The sequence below is a fragment of the Ursus americanus genome, chromosome 5 (genome assembly GCF_024610735.1).
Source record: "Ursus americanus isolate L20-20 chromosome 5, mUrsAme1.1.p, whole genome shotgun sequence".
Taxonomy (NCBI): Eukaryota; Metazoa; Chordata; class Mammalia; order Carnivora; family Ursidae; genus Ursus; species Ursus americanus.
In genome coordinates, this window is record NC_142131.1 from 66,857,133 (window position 1) to 66,876,857 (window position 19,725).

The 19,725-nt window shown below is 45.7% G+C and overlaps 1 long non-coding RNA gene across 2 annotated transcripts in view; it reads left to right on the forward strand.

Annotated features, from left to right (window-relative positions):
• LOC123790412 (uncharacterized) overlaps window positions 1–6,144 on the forward strand; it is a 599,635-nt gene extending 593,491 nt beyond the window's left edge. For both annotated transcript variants that reach the window (XR_015724594.1, XR_006779078.2), the window contains one exon: window positions 1,657–6,144. This is a non-coding gene — a long non-coding RNA (uncharacterized LOC123790412). The remainder of the gene's footprint in view (window positions 1–1,656) is intronic.
• The last annotated feature ends 13,581 nt before the right edge of the window (window positions 6,145–19,725 follow it).

The window sequence follows — 19,725 nt, forward strand, 5'->3', positions numbered from 1 at the left end:
TTGAGAGCCTTCGGAGAGCCCAGAGGGTTGAGAGTCTGGGTCTGTTGTCTCCAGTGTGCAGGTGTATAAGCCTCATGCTGTCCCCTTTCCCGGGCCATTCAGTGCACCCTGGAGTAGGAGGGAAAGGAGACGTCCTCCTCTGTGAGCGCCCCATCAGTATGGCAGCTCCCGAGCCCTGGACCCGTGGCTCGGACGAACTGAGATGTTGCTGTAAGTCTAATACGCACCTAAGCTTTCTCATGCAAAACCATGGAGAACGTCTCAATAGTTTTTCATGTTTGATTTTGGTTACATTAATCTGCTCCTCTTTTTTAACGAGCTGAGTATCCACTTAAAACTACACACGTAGCTCTCATTATTTCTTTTGGCGAGTGCGGGTCTACACCGATGAGCAAGTTACTAATTAGGCTGCTTTGCTGATTGTCATTATTCTTCTGTGACAAGAGCCCCAAATAATTCTTGCCTGCTTCATCTCCTTTCAGAACGGTGGGTAAGGTGTACTGGGACAATGTGGATTAGAAGTGGGCGTTCAAATCGCCAGCAGCCGTCTTCTTAAAATCTGGACTCTGACCTTTAGGTCTGGGGTGGGCCTGGGAAGCAGCATTTCTAACAAGCACCCAGGTGCTGCTGTGGGTCCTGGACCACACTGTATAGACAGAGACTAAGGCATGCCAGGCTTTAATCTGATGCAGGTGGTAGCATATAAATGTTTCATTAACTGAAGGGAAGTCCGTATTTTAGGAAACCTGATTGCTGCTAACCACTTCTAGTTATATCAGACAGTCCTAAGAATGATGTTCCCAAATCCACACTCTGAGTTAGCACAGTATTGATGGATTGCTTAGAAAAGTAAACCTCCCTATTTAAGAAGATGATACAGTGTCTTTTCAGAAAAGCAGTAGTAGAATTCTGGATGTTTACAACCCCAGCTATGCCTCAGGGGCTGTTCGTTTGTTTGTTAGAGGACGTTGGCTGGACTTAAGGCCCTTGAATTCTTGCATTATGGATGCGCTTTAGAAATTCCAACTGGAGGACACCTGGGGGGCTCAGTCGCTGACGCATCTGCCTTCAGCTCAGGTCATGCTCCCGGAGTCGTGGGACCGAGCCCCACATGTGGCTTCCTGCTCAGTGGGGAGTCTGCTTCTCCCCCTATCTATCTCGCTGCCCCTCCCCCTGCTTATGTTCTCTCTCTCGCAAAAAGAAGTAAAACCTTTATAAAAAAATCAATTCCAGGTGGATAGAAAAAAAAGACCAGCTTCCTCCTATGTGCCTGGAATGTCACCAGAATAGTTCTCCTCTAAGGAAAGAACCTGTCTTCAAATCCATTTCTAGCTAGTAACACACCCAAGTTAATAGGGACCAGAAACTACGTCCTCAAACATGACAAGCAGCAACCATCGCTGGAGCGGTAACGAGCAAGTTCTCCAAGCAGTCAGGCACCAAACCAGATACGTCAAAACGTCAAAGCCCCAACAAGTGGGTAAAGGGTGGGCTTGTCCTCAACCGGCCAGAACAGGGAATGCTCTGCACGGGTGTGCGGAGAATACAATCCTTTCCAAGAGAAAAGGTCACAAAGGAGTATTTGTGTGGGTTTGCTAATAGTAGTAGTACCTTGCATCACACTGGGAGGTAATGAGGGCTCTTTTCCTTGCCTAGAAGGTGAAACACCAGGTGAGATGGAAACCCACACTTGAGTCCAGGACTTGAGGGTTCTGCGCCCACGTGCGGCAGCACCACGCCAACCTTGGGCAAGAAGCAGAGCAACCAGGTTGGTCTAGTGCCGGCTCCAGGAAAGACCTGCTCCACACATTCATACTAAAGGAAGACTGGGATTGCTCCATCTCCAGAAACATCTATCAATCAATCAAGATGGGGGCAGAGCATAGTAACCACCCAGCTGAGGAGGAAGCCCACCCCTCACCCTGAAACCAAGTCCCCGCCTCAGGCCATGTAAGGCAAACCCCGTCTCCTTCATTCAGACACCCATGCAACTCTGATTGAGCAACAGAGAGAAAGCTTTTTTTCTTTCACGACAGAAAGCCCACAGACCATCTGAAAATGGATTGAAGAAGATTCTACGCTGACAATACGTTGTGCTTCTTTTGTAGAAGTACTTCTTGCTGAGCAGAGCTTTATAGCTTTTTACTGGACGTTGATTTTCTCCCAGCTTGTGAGCGACAAAATGACTTTTCCTGAGCTATGAAAACACGATGCTTACCCCAGTGTGAGGTATGATCTATAGTTGATCATTCCTATCTGCCTAGAAGAACTGCTTTTCTTTTTCTAGATTTTGCTGCCCCGTTCTATGTTACCGTACTGGTCAAAAGGGGAAACCTCTGTATTAGTGGAGAACTATCATTTAGCAATAAGGGAAGTCGCAGATCACCTACCACGTGAGTCATGGTGACAAACGGGCTCAGCACAGATGCGATTCGGAATCCTGGCGCCCAAAGCACTTGGAGCGGCTCTTTCCTGCGCATTAATAGGGAACAGGAGTCCATCTCTGGAATGCCTAGAAGACCCGCCACGGTGAAATGGATGTTTGCCTCCACGGTAAAAAGATGGAGACAATACTTTCAATTTAACGAGCCTTGTTCACAAGGTCACGCAGCTCCATCAACCTCCAGAGAACAAATTTCATTATACCGGTACCCTTTCACATTTTTTTGAAGAATTCTTCCACAAACTCCTAAGTACCCCCAGCTGGGGTTCTTGCCTTCCAGCGTCCTCGCACGTTTCAAAACCATGGCCGCCCACACGTTGCTAACTAACCACCTGGCAGAACGCTGTTTTCTCGACCCACCCTCAGAACCCTGCCTTGCTTCTGGGACGAGAACAGCTTGCAAGCCAACCGTGGAAGCAGTAGCACAAAAGGCAGAGAGCCCAGAAGAAAGCCATGCATATTTCTCATCCAAAGTAAAAGCCCATGGCATGGACAGAAAAACCAGAGTTGACCATAAATGGGCAATTTGGCCGCATCATCAAGTTCTCCGGCTCCAAGTCAAACCTCTTCCTGGCGAACATGCTGGGGCTGTCTCACCCCCAATGAGATGGAAAGATGCTAAGGCAACCTTCAGCTTCTTGGTACCCATCATGCTGTTCGTGCTGTTATAGCCAAGCACTTACCTATGTCTGAAAAGTGAATGACTAGGTTCTAGACACATTTTTTTCCCCTTCATGCCCTAAGATTATTTTCTCTTTAAAGATTATTTTCTCTTTAAAGGCAAATTGTCCCAGAAGTGTTTGTTTCACCTCTTACCTTAACTCCGCTTCTCCCTGAGGAATGATGTCGTGGAATCTTCTGGTAGCAAAGCTCAACAAATAAATGCTTAAGTCAGGGAAACACCGAAAAATGAAGAGGGTGAATTTGTACATATGGTAACATGGGTATTTCTTTAGGAAAATATAAAGAGAGAAAGGATGGAAGAACGGTAGTAAGAAGAAACAAACAGTGGTTAGAGCTCAGTGCCCTGTTTGGAGATGAAACAGTCATCCCCGACACCACCATGGCCAGCACTTCCCATTATAACACCGTCTAATGACTTTTTATGTACCGGGCCCATAGCAGCCATATATACAAAAAATATTAGATAGGTCGAAGGCTTTACAGTAGCCGCTGAAAACAATACTACAGAAGAGAAAACAACAGAATGACTTGGGAAAGGAAAGTGTACTTTTCTAACACTTAGTAATTCTTTTTTCCTGTCAACAAGGACTGTGAAGAGCAACACAGGGACCGCTCGAGTGCATGAGAATGGCAGAATTTTGAACCGGAGGCAATACTGACAGGAGAGGACTCAGGCAAACCACTCCCGGAAGTTACAGTCGATTCAGCAGTTCTAGGAAACGCTCGCACGGTATTTAATGAAGTTAGAGTAAGCCCTGTCAGCAATACCTAACTCTTGGGTCAATACCTCAGCGAAATTCTCCGCTTGGTAAGGATCACACAGAATACGTTCGTGAGGGTCACACTCTGTTTGTGGTAAGAGAGATCTGGAAGCGACCCAGATGCCCACCACCAGGGGAGTGGGTAACTGAAAGACGATGGATGTGTTCCGTGGACACTACGCAGGAGTTAGAAGCAATCAACTCCATCCCGAGAGCAATAGTAACAGATCTTAAAAACAAACAAACACCCAAGGAAAACATGCATAACTTTTTTTTTAAATATGCATACAAACCAATACACAAAGTGTACTGCAAATTGTTATGTTCCTATAACAAGGACATCACAGTGTGACCCATGAGGGGAACACAAGTTGCACCAGGAAAGAAAGAAAAATTTGTTTAAATCAGTGAAATTACTGAGGCACCTGGGTGGCTCAGTTGGGTAAGCATCTGCCCTCAGCTCAGGTCATGATCTCGGGGTCCTGGGATGGGAGCTCCCCGCTCAGAGGGGAGTCTGCTTCTTGCTCTCTCTGTAGAATTACTAATGAAATTACTATCACGTATTTATTTTCCGTCCTAAGCGAACAGCGGTCTCTGCTCACAGCACTCGGCTGGCCCATCACTCAGCTCAGCACCACCAGCCACCAGGACCCTTCGGACCAGTATTCACGGTATCACTTTACAGTTGTCCCCCCCCCCCAGGCATGTATGGTTTAATCTGTGTAACATCAGACAAGATGCATCAAAATTACTGATCGTAAAATACAAATTCATGAAGATAACGGAGTCAGAGATCCACTCCTAACACCTGTAGAGAAAGAGCCAGAGTACAAAGAGAAGCCCACACACCCATCAACCCAACCCTTTGACATAAAATCCATTTTATCCTCCCACCTTCCCCCTTGTACCTTCTTAATAACTAACTGAGGTGTGCATGGAGAGTTCTGGTGCTTTTCAGAGTTTGGTCTCAAACACGGGGACCTTGAGGCAGCTCTCCCTTCTCTCTGTGTCCTCAATTCCATCTTGTGTTTGTGCCCATTGCCTGCAGCCAGTGCCTGGAGAGTTACAGCCACTTCTTCCCCTCAACCCAAACAGCCACCCCTTGGCCTTCTCTTGCCTAGAAGATTCCATTGTGGTGGTGCAGTTCACCGTCAGGAGGGGTGGCCCAGGGAAAGGGCCACACAGGCCCCAGAAGCAGCCGCAGGCTGGTCCTGGGTACCAAGCACTCAGTAGCACCTGGAAGGGAGGGTGTGAGCTCTGAGACCTGTAGAACCCTCCCCCTATTACTAGGAAGGCCGCGGCAGGTCCCCCAGAGCGAGGCGGGGCCCCTCTTGTCTACGCCAAAGCACTTCTACAACTCTGTTAGGGCCTGGGGGTTTCTATTCCTGCCCCATTCATATATTGAAACCCTAACCCCAAATATGAAGATCTCTGGTGATGGAGCCACTGGGCAGGACTTAGGTTTAGATGCAGTCATGAGGGTGGGACCCCCCCCATCCCATGACGGCATGAACATCCTTCTAAGAAGAGAAAGAGAACAGGGGCGCCTGGGTGGCACAGCGGTTAAGCGTCTGCCTTCGGCTCAGGGCGTGATCCCGGCGTTATGGGATCGAGCCCCACATCGGGCTCCTCCGCTGGGAGCCTGCTTCTTCCTCTCCCACTCCCCCTGCTTGTGTTCCCTCTCTCGCTGGCTGTCTCTATCTCTGTTAAATAAATCTTTAGAAAAAAAAAAAAAAGAACAGAGCTTTTTCTCTCTGCCATGAAGAAGGCACCCATCTCAAAGTCAGGAAGGGGGCCCCTACCTGGGACAGGATGCTGGCCCCTTGCTCTCGACTTCCAGCCTCCAGCACCGTGAGCAATACACCCCAGTGTGTGTAAGCCAGCCAGTCTGTGCTACTTGGTCACGGCAGCCCAAGCTCGGACCGTGCGCGGAGAGGCTCCCCATCAGCTCTGTAGGCAGACGCATATGCTCCTCATAGAGGCCAGCAGAAAGTTCCTGATAATAAAGAAAACATTATAACTGATTTAGCTTTTTATTTATTGGGAATTAAAGATACCAACATCTGGAATGTCTTGCTCGTGGGTGAATTATTGCAAATAGCAGCCCGATGCCTTCTAGCGTGTTCTGTATGTATACGTAAAACACGAAAATTAACAGATTTTTCCGTGGAAAATTGAGAATGTCCAAACAGTAAATGAAGACAATTTTTGTCCACTGGGTGTCAAAATCCATAGTTTAGTTAGTTATACCAAGTCTGCACTGTATTATGGTTTCAATCTCTAAATAAAAAGTAGTATAATACTTACAGATTTGTGACCAAATCGTGATTTTTTTTCTTATACTGTCGGTACTCGAATAGTGTGCAGTGTTTATGAAATCAAAATTACACATTATACAGTCCAAGAGTATGAAAATAACACTCTAAGATGGCCATTAATATACTCACCTAATAAAAGAGAGTTGAGAATGTTTTCCACTACGCAAAAAGAAGAAAGAATGCTTACAAGAATCCTAATCGGCTCACAAGTATTTAATCTGGTCAAAGAAAGAGACCCAAAACACAAAAAAATTGTAAAGTGCTGGCACAACAAAAAAGAACAGGAGTTTTGGAGAGGAACTTACTCTCAAAAAGCTTTAGGGTCTTATAAGAACCATAGTTTCAATCCCGGGCTTTGGACTAAATCCGATGGACGAGGTAACTCACCCATCAGCCAGGTTCTGGCTGGATCCCCACCAGCCACCTGTCCAGTCTGCTACCATAGCCCTCAACAAATCTCATCTGTTCCCACTGTGCCTCTCCACTGTATTTACGTATCACTCACGCCAGGGAAGGATCTGGGGAAGAGGTATCCGTAAGCTGAAACTGGAATGCCATTTAGCAAAAGTGCCCTGGTTTTAAGCAAAGCCTAGCAAATTTCCCAATGTCATTTTCATTTCTTCTGGGGACAGATGCAATAAATAAATAAATAACATTCAAAGGATTTGTTCTTACCACTTGGCATCATCCTTCAAAGACCCCATGTAACTGGTCACTTAAGGTGCATCTTGATTAAGACAATGCTCCCTAGACAGGGCACGTTCATTCGGACTACCGTTTGTGAGAGGAAGTTCTCTTTCACTGCTCTCCCCCTCCCCCAACCGCGCAATACATCTCTGTCATTAAATGTGATTGGTAATTTTAACCCATCATCAGGACCTTTCAGATGACTTCAAGGCAAATTCAGTATTCTTAGAAGAGCATTTGCTTGACCCAAGCTGCTTTAGAATAAACAGAAAACCGACGTCGCATCTTCCTAAACACCAATAAGCATCAGTTTAGTCAATGCCTACGTAGCAGAGACTCTGTGCCAGGCACTGGCGGCACAGGAGTGATCAAGAGAGACCTGCTCTCTACCTTCGTGGGGGTTCTCGGACTGGGGGGGGGTGGGGTGGGAAGTGCCCATGTGAATGAGATTATCCATCTCATCGGACAAATAACCGAGCACAAATGGTGTTTTCATGACCTGAGTTCAGATGTCAAAGCTGAGGATCCAAGACGCGAACGTAACCCAAGTTCAGAAATTCCTACCTCACTGCCGTTCCTGCAGCTCGAGGTGCACTGATGAGCCTCACATCTTCGCCTTGTCTCCAGGACCCACTCCGGCCACAGGACTGACTGGGGAGGCGCCACGACTCAGGGGAGCAGTCCTGCAATGGGGGTCTGCAAAACACACACCAGGAAATTAAGATAAAAAAACTCTGCCTTTTTCAAGACTGTTTTTATAATACATATTTAATTTTTCATTACACTCTAAGAAAAAAACAGATTCTGTGGTCATCTTTTTCAATTTGCCTGTGAATGCATTTCGTTCTCCCCCAAAAAATGACCAGAATTTTAATAGTGACCCTGTTGTATTCCTGGAAGGGTGGGTGGGAAACTTACGACGAAGAGCCTATTTCTCGGCACGTACGCCTTGGAACTCTGTACAAGTCTTCCTGAAACCTTCAAGGACCTATTATCCCCATTTACCCTTGGTTAGATTTTTCTATTTTGCTTCCTCATAAGCTCTTCATTTCCAACCCCATCATCTTTCCCGGCAGCCTGAGATTCTTTGTTCTGTTAGGCTTTTGTGACAACCAGGGACACTACACTTTCCTGGCTGCCAGCCATGGAATTTGCAACACTTTTTAGAGAAGGCTTTTGCAATTTTTACTCTTGTCATTTTCTTCACATCTGCGGCTGATGTGGGAAAAACAAAGCTCCAGCAATTTGCTCCCGCTCTCTGGCTTGTAGCAATGCCTTCCAAATTTCTGCTCACCCTACCCAACCTCCCAGAACGTCGCTAAGTGGCTTCTCTCGCCTGGGCAGCACCGCCGCACTCATCAGAGGGCTGATTTCTCAGGCTTTCAAGGCTTTTTCACGCAGCCAATTTCCCTGGATTCCAAACAGGTATTTAGAACATTTTCCAAGCAGCAAATCCCATGCATTTTACACAATGCAGTGGCTTGGAGGTGTGGGGTGTCAAAGAGACATGAGTTGGGAGTCCTCACTCTGCTAGGTACGAGCTGAGACTATGGACGAGATTGTTAGGTCTCCAAGTTTTAAGGTGTTGAGGTTCCCCCAGCTCTACAAAGGGAAGAATAGCATCCATCTCCTCACGTTACCCTGAGAAGTCAGAGGTGGCCCTTGAGTCTGGCGTGTGATAATTGTTCTGTAATGTTATGCAGTGTTACTTAGAGACAATGAACAATTTATACATGTCGCTGAACAACTAGGGACAGCACCCATGCTCAGTGCAATAGGGAAAAAAGAGCAAGTAATAGCTAGGGAGTACGTAGCCTGTGCCCACCCTCTCCTCTGTCTATTTTTACATCGTCAGAGAAAGTGAAAGACTGCGGTCTTCACAAAGCATCGCATGGCACGCGTGCAACTAATTACACTTCGCAACGTCTGTGAGAAGTGCTGCACCCAAATGCCATCATGAGGAATTCCACTGAAGGGATAGAAGGAGTGGTGAATAAGCAGAAGCCTCGTGGACCGTGTCTTACTAATGCTCACGTCTCAACTCCAAGTACAGAATCACATCTGAAAGAGACATTCAGTTATTGCCCTATTGATGACGAAGACTGACTCAAGATATATATACCTGGTGACAGGAATCTAACTCGGTCTGGCTTTTAGCCAAAAATGAAATTGCTTGGTTCAGAAAACTGAGAAGCAGTGGGTGGAGCGAGGCTCAATCTTCAGGCATGACGGAATCCACAGGGTCCAGTACTGCCGTGAGAAAGCGGACACTTGGCCCTGCTTTCCTCTGGGTTGGCTTCAGCCTCAGGTGGCCTTTCGCTCTGTTGGCCTCTTGAGTCCTGGGCTCGTGGCCTCATGGTTCAGCAGGCACTACTAAACGATCGTCCTGGGAAAAGTCCAGGGTTCCATCTCATTGGACCACCTCGGGGCGTGTGCTCACTCTCCAGCTAGTCCCGTGACTAGGAAGACAGCAAATGGCAGCTGGGTGAGTCTGGGCCCCTTCTCCACCTCAGACGGGAAGCGCAAGTCCATCATACCTAAAGCTTCTGGATAGGGTGTTCAGAAGAGATGGTTCCCCCAAAGAAAACGAGGCTGCTAATTTTCCAGTGTGCTTGGATATGGCCAAACCCACACAATGGATAGGCAATGGCGTGGCCTGAATTATGGACCTCGAAGAACGGGGAAGATTCAGACGAGCATGAGTGGAACAGAACACCACTGCAAGGCTCTTTACTGAGAGGAATGGAAGGAAGCAGCACATGAGTGACAGGGCAAAAAAAATCACGCTGGGAAGCGAGGTTAAAGCGAGGTGTCAGTGAGAACTGAGGATAAAAGAATGTGTGTGGGGTGTGGTACGAGTGTGGAGGTTCCTGCAGTTTTCTATTGCCAAGTGTGTGTAACCACAACACATGAGTTGCCTAAAGCGATGGCAGGTCATTTCAGGGCCATTTGGTTTCAGGAGGGGTGAAGCAAAGACTGGGGACTGAGACAATCTCAAGGCTCGCTCGCGGACATGTCTGCTAGTGGGTGCCACGTACTGGCTGGCCCTTAGCTGGGACTGAGGCTGGAAGAGGTGGCCTCTTCATGCTTGTCTGGCTTCCCCGTGTCACGATGTCTGAGTTCTAAGAGTGAGTGTCTCAAGGTGCCAGGTGGAGCCTCTGTCACCGTTCAGGACTTGGCCTCACGGTATTTGTTCTACAATACTGATCTGTAGTGAGGACTATGGTCCCTCTCAACTCTGTAGTTGACCCAGACTCTCTGCAGGCCCAACGACAAGACAGAGAGAGAGGGTGCTACTGGAGAAGTCAGGACTGAAGTAAAAAAATCAATGACGGGAGGATTTACGACGCTTTAGGAAAAATAGTAAAGGATATTTGTAGGTAAGATGTCATGACAGTAGAGAAAAATCCAAGAAAACGTTAAGTGACACCTGATCTCTTATTTTAAATGCAATACATGGGAAGTGAAAATATGGTTATAAATACTGAGATCACTCTTCATGTACACTATTGACTTTTTTTTTTGCCTCCTTCTCATTTGTAAGGACCCATGTGATCACAGTGCAAGCACCCAGATAATTTCCCCTTATCAAGAATTGTAACTCAGTCGTATCTGCCCCATCTCTTTTGCCACGGAAGGTAACATTCACAGTACCTGGAGATGAAGATTTCTTACCTTTGAGAGAGATATTCTGCCTACCACACTGAGTTCTACACTTATAGAGAAATGCAAAATCCTTGGTAATTGCTAGGGACTGAATTGTGCCCCCATAGAAAAAATTATATATTAAAGCCTTAACCCCCCATGTGACCGTATTTGGGGGTGGGACCCAATTTCCACTATATAAGCCACATACTATCCTTTTTTGTTATGGCAGCCTTAGCTGACCAAAATAGTAATTAAAACTACCCTTACATAGAGAGTGACTGCCATATACTTAACTATCTCTGTCCTAGTTGTTTTATAATTCATATGAATTTTCCCCAAAAAATTTCTATCGAAACAGGAGAGGCAGTGTTATAATACTTCATCACTATGACCTTAAATAGCTTTTGTTAAATCCTCAGAATATCCCTCACTTATTAAATAACTGGTATTCTGAATTTTAGAAGAGTCAGCCACCAAGTTAGTTAAAATATAAATTTCCTCAAAATATACAGTGGAACAAGGCCGTCTCTTCCACAAATGGATGTGGGGGAAACTGGACAGCCACAATACAAAAGAAAGAAACTAGACCACTATCTTATACCATGCACAAAAATTAACTCGAAATGAAAGACTTGAACTTAAGACCAGAAACCATAGAACTCATAAAAGAAAACATAACTGGTAAGCTCCTTGGCAGTGATTTTTTTTTTTTATCTAACACCAAAAATAAAAGCGACAAAAGCAGAAATAAATGGGACTATATTAAACTAAAAAGCTTCTGCACAGCAAAGGAAACCATCAACAAAATGAAAAGGCAACCTTCCAAATGGGAGGAAATATTTTCAAGTCATCTATCTGATAGGGCACTAATATCCAAAATATACCAACCATTTATACAACTCAGTAGCAAAAAAAACCCAAAAAACAAACCAACAACAACAAAACAGAAAACAGAACACAAGAAAACAAACCAAATTCAAAACATGGGTAAATCATAATGAGCTGTCACCTCACACTATTATGAAAAAAACATAAGGGCTATTATCAGAAAGACAAGACATAACAAGTGTTGGGGATGATGTGGCGAAAGGGAGCCCTCATGCACATTACACTCCCTTGGTGGGAATGGTAACTGTTGTGATGACTACGTCAACAGCATGGAGGGCCGTCAAAATAATTACTAACAGAAGCACCGTATGATCCAGCCATTCCACTTTGGGGTAGTTCTCTGAAGGAAATGAAAACACGAACTCAAAAATCTATCTGCGCCCCGTGTTCACTGCAGCATCATGTACCGTAGCTACAGAAGCAAAGAGCCTGGGTGTCCCTCTACGGATGACTGCGGAAGGATGTGTCTGTCATACGTACACACACCACGCAGTGTTACCGAGCCATAAAAAAGGAATGAAATCTGGCCATTTGTGGCAACATGGATGGATACTGAAGGCATTATGCTACATGAAGTCAGTCTGAGAAAGATGAATACCGTATGATCTCGTGACAAACGACCGTAACCACAGAGAACGGATTGGCGGTTGCCAGAGGCAGGGGCTGGGGGGTGGGCAAAATGAAGGGGATCAAAAAGTACAAACTTCCAGTTCTTAAAACAAATCCTGGGGACATAATGTATAGATAGCATGGTAACTAGAGATAGTAACACTGAAACATTTTAACTTTTTCAAATTTGAAATATTTACACGTAGGTAAGAGAATACATTTTAAAAGTTCCCATCGCAAGGAAGAAAACTAACCATGTGTGGTGACGGATGTTACCTAGACTCACTGTGGTCATTTTACTATCTGTACTTAAATCCAATCATTATGTTGTACGCCTGAAACTAATGTAAGGTTATAGGTCAATTGTATCTCAATAAAAATAAATAACATATAGACTCCCTGCCCACTTGCTCTAAAGCTGACTGCAAATGTGATTCTGGTTCCACAACGAAATCATCCAGGGAATGTCTAAAAATATGGATCCCTGTGCCCTGACCCAAAGCATTTAAATCACGACTTTCTCCTTAGTCCCTCTTTCTCAACTGGAGGTAATTCTGTTCCCTACGGAAGACATTTGGCAATATCTGAATGTATTTTTGATTGTCACAACTGAGGAGGAGAGATATGCTACTGGCATCTAGCCAGGATGTGGCTAAACAGCTCACCGGACCACCACCAATAATAAACATTATCCCACCTAAAACCTTGGGGGTCCCACGTTCAGAGATTCTGTCTTTTCGTGACTCTCGTGTGCAACTCTGATAGACACGACTCTGGCTTTCCTTCCATCCATAGTTCTTTATTGCTTTAACGAAACACAACTTTAAAGAAAGCTCTGTGACCAGAACTAAGACCAAAGACCAAGAAAAGAAAAGTGGGATGATCTACCTTACACCAGTTAGAATGGCAAAAACTGACAAGACAGGAAACAACAAATGTTGGAGAGGATGTGGAGAAAGGGGATCCCTCTTACACTGTTGGTGGGAATGCAAGTTGGTACAGCCACTCTGGAAAACAGTGTGGAGGTCCCTTAAAAAGTTAAAAATTGAGCTACCCTATGACCCAGCAATTGCACTACTGGGTATTTACCACAAAGATACAGACACAGTGAAGAGAAGGGCCATATGCACCCCAAAGTTCATAGCAGCATTGTCCACAATAGCTAAATCGTGGAAAGAACCGAGATGCCCTTCAACAGATGACTGGATTAAGAAGCTGTGGTCCATACATACAATCGAATATTACTCAGCCATCAGAAAGAACGATTACCCAACATTTGCAGTAACATGTATGCGACTGGAGGAGATAATGCTAAGTGAAATAAGTCAAGCAGAGAAAGACAATTATCATATGGTTTCACTCATTTATGGAACATAAGAAGTAGGAAGGTCAGTAGGAGAAGAAAGGGGGAGTAAACAGAAGGGAGAATGAACCACGAGACTGTGGACTCTGGGAAACAAACTGAGGGCTTCAGAGGGGAGGGGGGCAGGGGGACTGAAATAGGCCAGTGATGGGTAGTAAGGAGGGCACGTATTGCATGGTGCACTGGGTGTTATACACAAGTAATGAATCATGGAACTTTACATCAAAAACTAGGGATGTACTGTATGATGACTAACAACGTAATAAAAAAAAAAAGTAAGTTTTACTTAATATTAAAAAAAAGAAGAAAAGTGGGATGATCTGATAGCTGATGTTAACGTTTAGAGTTTTCATCCTTTGAAATTTTAAAATTGATCTTATCACATAACACTGGGGTAAACAGGTTGACCGTGATAACCATGATTTGTGCACCTGTGCACCAAGTCAGTATATACACAACCTCATTCAGTCCTTACAACTACCTTGTGAAATACCAATTACTACCCCAATTTTGTAGCCGACGGTAATAGAAGCTAATTTCTCAAGGTCACCTTTTTTTTTTTCCAAGTTTTTATTTCAATTCCAGTTAACATACAGTGTAATACTATTAGTTTCCGGGGTACAATAGAGTGATTTGACATTGGCATAAGTCAGCTGGGGCACAGCAAGTGCCCTCCTTAATCCCCATCATCTATTTCCCCCATCCCCCTACCCACCTCCCCTCTGGTCACCATCAGCTTGTTCTCTAGAGTCAAGAGTCTGTTTTCTTGGTTTGTCTTTTTCTCTATGCTCATTTGTTTGGTTTTTAAATCCCACATATGAGTGAAATCATACAGTCTATCTTTCTGATTGACTTCTTTCACTTAGCACAATACCTTCTAGGTCCATCCACATCACTGCAAGTATTTTTTTATAGTGTCTACATAACATTCATCACCCCATTTCATTCTGTTTGATGGCTGAGTAATATTCCAGTGGGTGTGTGTGGGTGGGTGTGTGTGTGTGTGTGTACACACACACACACACACATACACACACACATCTTCTTTATCCATTCATTGGTCTACAGACATTTAGGCTCTATCCATAAACTGGCTATTGCGGACAGTGTGCTATACGCATTGGGGTGCATGTATCCCTTTGAATTAGTACTTTTGTATCTTTGGGTAAATACCTAGTAGTGCAATTGCTGGATCACAGGGTAGTTCTATTCTTAACTTTTTGATGAACCTCCAGACTGTTCTCCAGGGTGGCTGCAGCAGGGGGCATTCCCACCAGTACAGGAGAGTTCCTCTTTCTTCACATCCTCACCAACACCTGTCGTTTCTGGTGGTGTTGACTATAGCTATTCTGACAGGTTTGAGATGATATCTTACTGTAGTTTTGATTCACACACACTCAGAAACTCTTTCCATCTCGTCCCCTTAACCTGTCCTCTTAGAAGCAAATTCACACTGCTTAAGGCTTTGCCTTATACTGTGGGTATTTAAAAATTGCTGTTGAAGTTTGTGCTAGAAATGCATGTTTGGTTGATAATTCCTTCAAATTTAGGGATAATACATGTGATAGAAATAAGATGACTGACAACCATATTAAAAGTCCATACATCAAAAACTAAGGATGTACTGTATGGTGACTAACATAACATAAAAAATTATTATAAAAAATAATACAAAATAAAAGTCAAGATTAGGTTTTGTCTGTGCCGTCTAGTCGTTTTTCTTTCATTTCAACAGGTCTTTATTCTTACTTCTTTTATCTTCAACCTATTGACTTTTTTTTTCCATCTCAGGGGAAAGAGTTCCACGTAATCTCTTTATTCTTTTATCGTCATCTTCAGTATGTGTAATTTTCCAATGTATCAAGACTCCTAAACTAGACTTGCATTCACACTAGATTTAATTGTCCAATTGCCCATTTCTTTCCTTCTTATATTTTGCAGTTCAATTTTTGCAGCCATGCTGAAATGGCACATTGTATCATTTACCCTAAAAAATACATATTCTGGTGCTGAAACTTAACCACTTCCTTAAAAAAGACGACCTACCTATCTACATGCTGCCTGTGAGAGACTCGCCTCACATCTAAAGACACAGCCAGAGGCACCCGAGCAAAGACAGACCCTGAATTCACCTGCTACACACACACACACACACACACACCCACCCACCCGTGTATTTACAGGACCGTCCCTCCTGAGGGCCTGAGGGCTGCACGACCGAAGACCGAGCTCACAGACAGGACCCAGAGAGATGGAGACGCGGTGAGGAAGGGAACGCCCACCCCTGGTGCCGCAAACTGCCATGAGGAGGGCCAGTGCCGAGGGTCAGTGAGCAGCGTCGTCTATGCGGACACAGAAAAAGATGTAAAGGGGCAACTAGGACATAAAGGAACCAGCCCTCCAATCCTGCCAAATTACTGCTGCAACTCTCTCTGGATCGGAGCAGCTGCCGCAGCGGGCCTGGAGCCTCCCCCTGCCCAGGACTCCCGTCCACACCGGCCAAGGAGGCCCTGGGGCACAGGGGAAACCACCCTGTGGTTGTAAAGACCAACCAGGATGGACAGTGTCTGGCCCCAGCCCTCCGCCAAGAGCGGGAGAGGGGCTGAATTTCTCTCCACGTTGAGGGGTCTGGTGAATGTCACCGTTTACCTTCTGGTAGGTGGACACAGGACCCAGGCACCCAGAGCACCTGCCATCTCAGCGAGCCCCAGGCCAACCAACTGTACCAGGTCACTGGTCCCACCACAATGGGTCATGCCCCCCGGCACAGCACACACCAGGATACCCTTGCTCAGAGCTCTGTCCAGCTCCATCTGTCTCCCCAAGGGGACATGGACAGAAAGCACTCCAGGCTTGCACTCCAGCTCCAGACAATCTGCCAGTGCACCCCCAGCACAGAGCGCCCTGGGACACCCGATGCACCTGCCTCAGCATTTAGCTGCCTTGCCAAGCGCCCCCTGTGTACAGAGCCCCAGGGTCCCCTGGCTGGTACGAACTTCAGCTTCGGCCCTGCAGCCACAGCACCCCTGCGCACAGAGCCCCAGGACTGCCCCAGCTCACATCCACTTCAAGTCCAGAGGACTCGCCTCCCCCGTCTTCTGCCACGGGTTCTCCCTTCCTCTCATTCAGCATCTCTGAGGCAGTTCAGTGCACAGTGGGGCTGTCTTCTCCAACATTCTACCCCTTGTTCTAGTCCCAGGCTTTGCTACAGAGAACCTGCTTCCCACTTCCACAGATTAGCCTTTCACATTCTCGGTGACTGACCCCCATCACACAAAGCCTCCCCAGCCTTTGCCCAAACTAGCATCCTGCTACCCAGGCATGTTCTGCCCACGCTGCCTGGAAGCTCCCTGACCAACACGCCCTCCTCTCAGACCTCTGCTGTCTTCTGGACCGGCTCAGAGAGGCAGAAAGCTCTCACGGACAAGATGCCACGAGAGCCCATAGTGACTCCCTAGGGCTGCTGCATTAAGGAGCCACAAAGTGAAGAGCTCTCACTACAGGGATTTATCATCTGACTACTCTGGGGGCCAGAAGTCCGACAGCAGGATGTTGACAGGGTCATGCTCCCTCTGAAGGCTCCGGGGCCAGGTCTGTGCCAGGCCCCTCTCCCAGCTTCTGGTAGTTGCGAGGCTTGTCGCAGGACAACTCCAGTCTCCAAATGGCCTTCTCCCTAAGCATCTCCGTCCAACTATCCTTTTTTCCTAAGGACAGCAATCCAATGGGATTGGGGCCCATCCTACTCCAGTACGGCCTCGCCTTAACTACCCTTGCAACAACCCTGTTGTCCCATTAGGTCACATGCTGAGACTCTGGACGTTGTGTGTTCAACGTATGAATTTGGAAGACACAATGCTCCCCACAGCAGAATGCCAGAACACGCAAGTCCCAGTGTGGTTCAACTCCTTCAGCATCGATGGGAGAGCCCGTCCCTGTGCTTGCACGTGTAACATTCCAGTAACTCCTCCTCAGTCCGCAAGCCCGAGCCGTCACATACTGCTCATCCCCCACATACTTCCCACTCCTTGTCCCATCTTTCTGGTGCCGGCCGACAGGGGTAGCCAGGAGATGTCTGCTCTCCTCTGAACTTAGGCTTCATGTGTCATTTTATACAGTCCTTTCTCCACGTCAGCCCGCTTAGGGATTCTTTTCAGGAAGAACTTTGTGCCCTTTGGGCCTTTATCAGTTCAATCCAGTTTGCCTTCAACTGATGATTCAATGATCTGTCTCTCAATTGGCCTTTTAAGTTCCTTTTCAATCCTTGTTTGGGAGGTTTCTCAGCCAGATCACGAGTCCAATCTCCCCTTCCCAGCTTTCTTGTGCAGGGCTTCTATTCTCGGCACAGGGTAGACATGGCCCCTCTCCTATCATGTTCCTTCTGCTTCTTTATTGCTTCTCTCCATTGTTCTGATGCCAGAGTTCTTGGACACAGTATAAGCCAAAATCACTCCAACCTCTATGGTGGACAGGATTACACACCCCAAGAACTCACTCTATTTCTTCTAAGGCTCTTGTCACAAAGTAAATCTAACACACACAGTGATCCATTCCTCTGTTCTCCTTCTCGTTGCCCACACATTGAGGAGTTCCAACTTCCATCTTCCTGTATGTCATGGAGATCGTGTGTGAGCTCAATGATCTCAGACGGTGCACGTGATGACTTCTGGGGGCTCTCATTATCCCAGGTGTAACCCAAACATAGCTGAGAAGCATTTTTGGGTTTTAGAGGGTATTTCATGAGCTGCTGTTATAGTGAATGCCTCAAAACCTAAAATGCCCAAGATACATCGGATTATGTGGAAGAGAAATTCGAATGGCTTCATAATCTTTGTTCTTTTCTTTCATGGCATTCAGATTCAAATTAGGTCCTGTGTGGAGTTTTCTGCCACGTAAGTCCATGAGTGTATTAAAAATCCATGTTTCCCTCAATGTTATGCCTTTGTGGTCCAGATTTCAATTAAAGATGACCATTAGCAGCATTTGAAAACAAAAATTTCTCCTGAAAATGTATTTTATTGTTCCATCAACTTCTTGACGCTCTTAGTGAAAAGCAATGGCTCAGAAGTAGGTAACTAATAATATAGTAGTGAAAACTGTCAAACGTGTCTAGTCAAGGTAAAATAACAGACCCTGAGTCAATGATAGCTACATATAATGTCCATTTCCAGACATCTAAAAAAAAAAAAAGGCAATATGTGCCTCCTTACTACCCACGTATTGCGTGGTGCACTGGGTGTTATACGCAACTAATGAATCATTGAACTTTACATCAAAAACCAGGAATGTACTGTTTGGTAACTAACATAATGCAATAAACATATTATGAAAAAAAGGCAAAAAATTGTATTGCACTAATGTCCAAATCAGGGGCAAGAGACTAAGGAAGGGGGAAAGTGATGTATATAATATCAATCAGAGTCAACATGGGCAATATAAATCTCGGATTAGAACAGCCCAGAGTTGTAGCAATCTGGACTCGCCCTGGATGAGGTGGTTATTAGCTGCTTATTAATGAGCAGTGAGTTTAGGAACAGAGTGGACACCAGCCAGAGTTCACTTGACCTGGGAGTGAATGGGAGCTGTGTAAGACACGTCGTTATAGACTCATCTTTGCAGATGTGGGCTGGAAGGCAGGGGCAGCGGTAGCTCAAAAAGACAAGGTAGATAGAGTTTAAAAGAGTCGTATTGCTCAAGATACTGACATCAGTTTTCTACCTGGCCACTCTTAACAAAGCGGCAAAAATTCTTTAAGATCCAGGGCTAAATAGGTCTTCAAATTACTGAAGACCTAGTGCCTCCAGACTACGTACTCAACACCGCTGGGCAGTACAATCATTGGAAGAATTTCTAAAACAAAAACAAAAAAAAAAAAACAACCAATGCTCTCTCACGACCAAGATTCTAATGCAATTTCTCTGGTTTGGAGCTCAAATACCAGTAGGTTTCAAGATTTCCTTGGCAGCTCCCATCGAGAACCCCACTTGTAGGACTGCGTTCCCCAGAGAAACCGAGCGCAGTGTTTGTTGGTGCTGCAGGGTCCTCTGCAAAGAAAGCCCTGGGCACAGTGTATTGAGGGAGTTCCTTGTGGTGCACGCGCTCATGGCCTCTCACAAATGCAGCAGCCTTCTAATGCTCTGAGAAGCTAGGCAGAAAAGAAACCGCCTTTCTCTGTTGGTCTGCGATGACCATGGCGAGTAACCTCACCCTGAACAAAGCTGCCTCGAGCAGAGGTTGTCCAGCTGTTAGCTTTTGCTTACCAGTTTCTCCTACCCACTGCCTTCCCCAAAGGGCATCCCGAGCAAGTCTGAAAATACTCAATTCTCA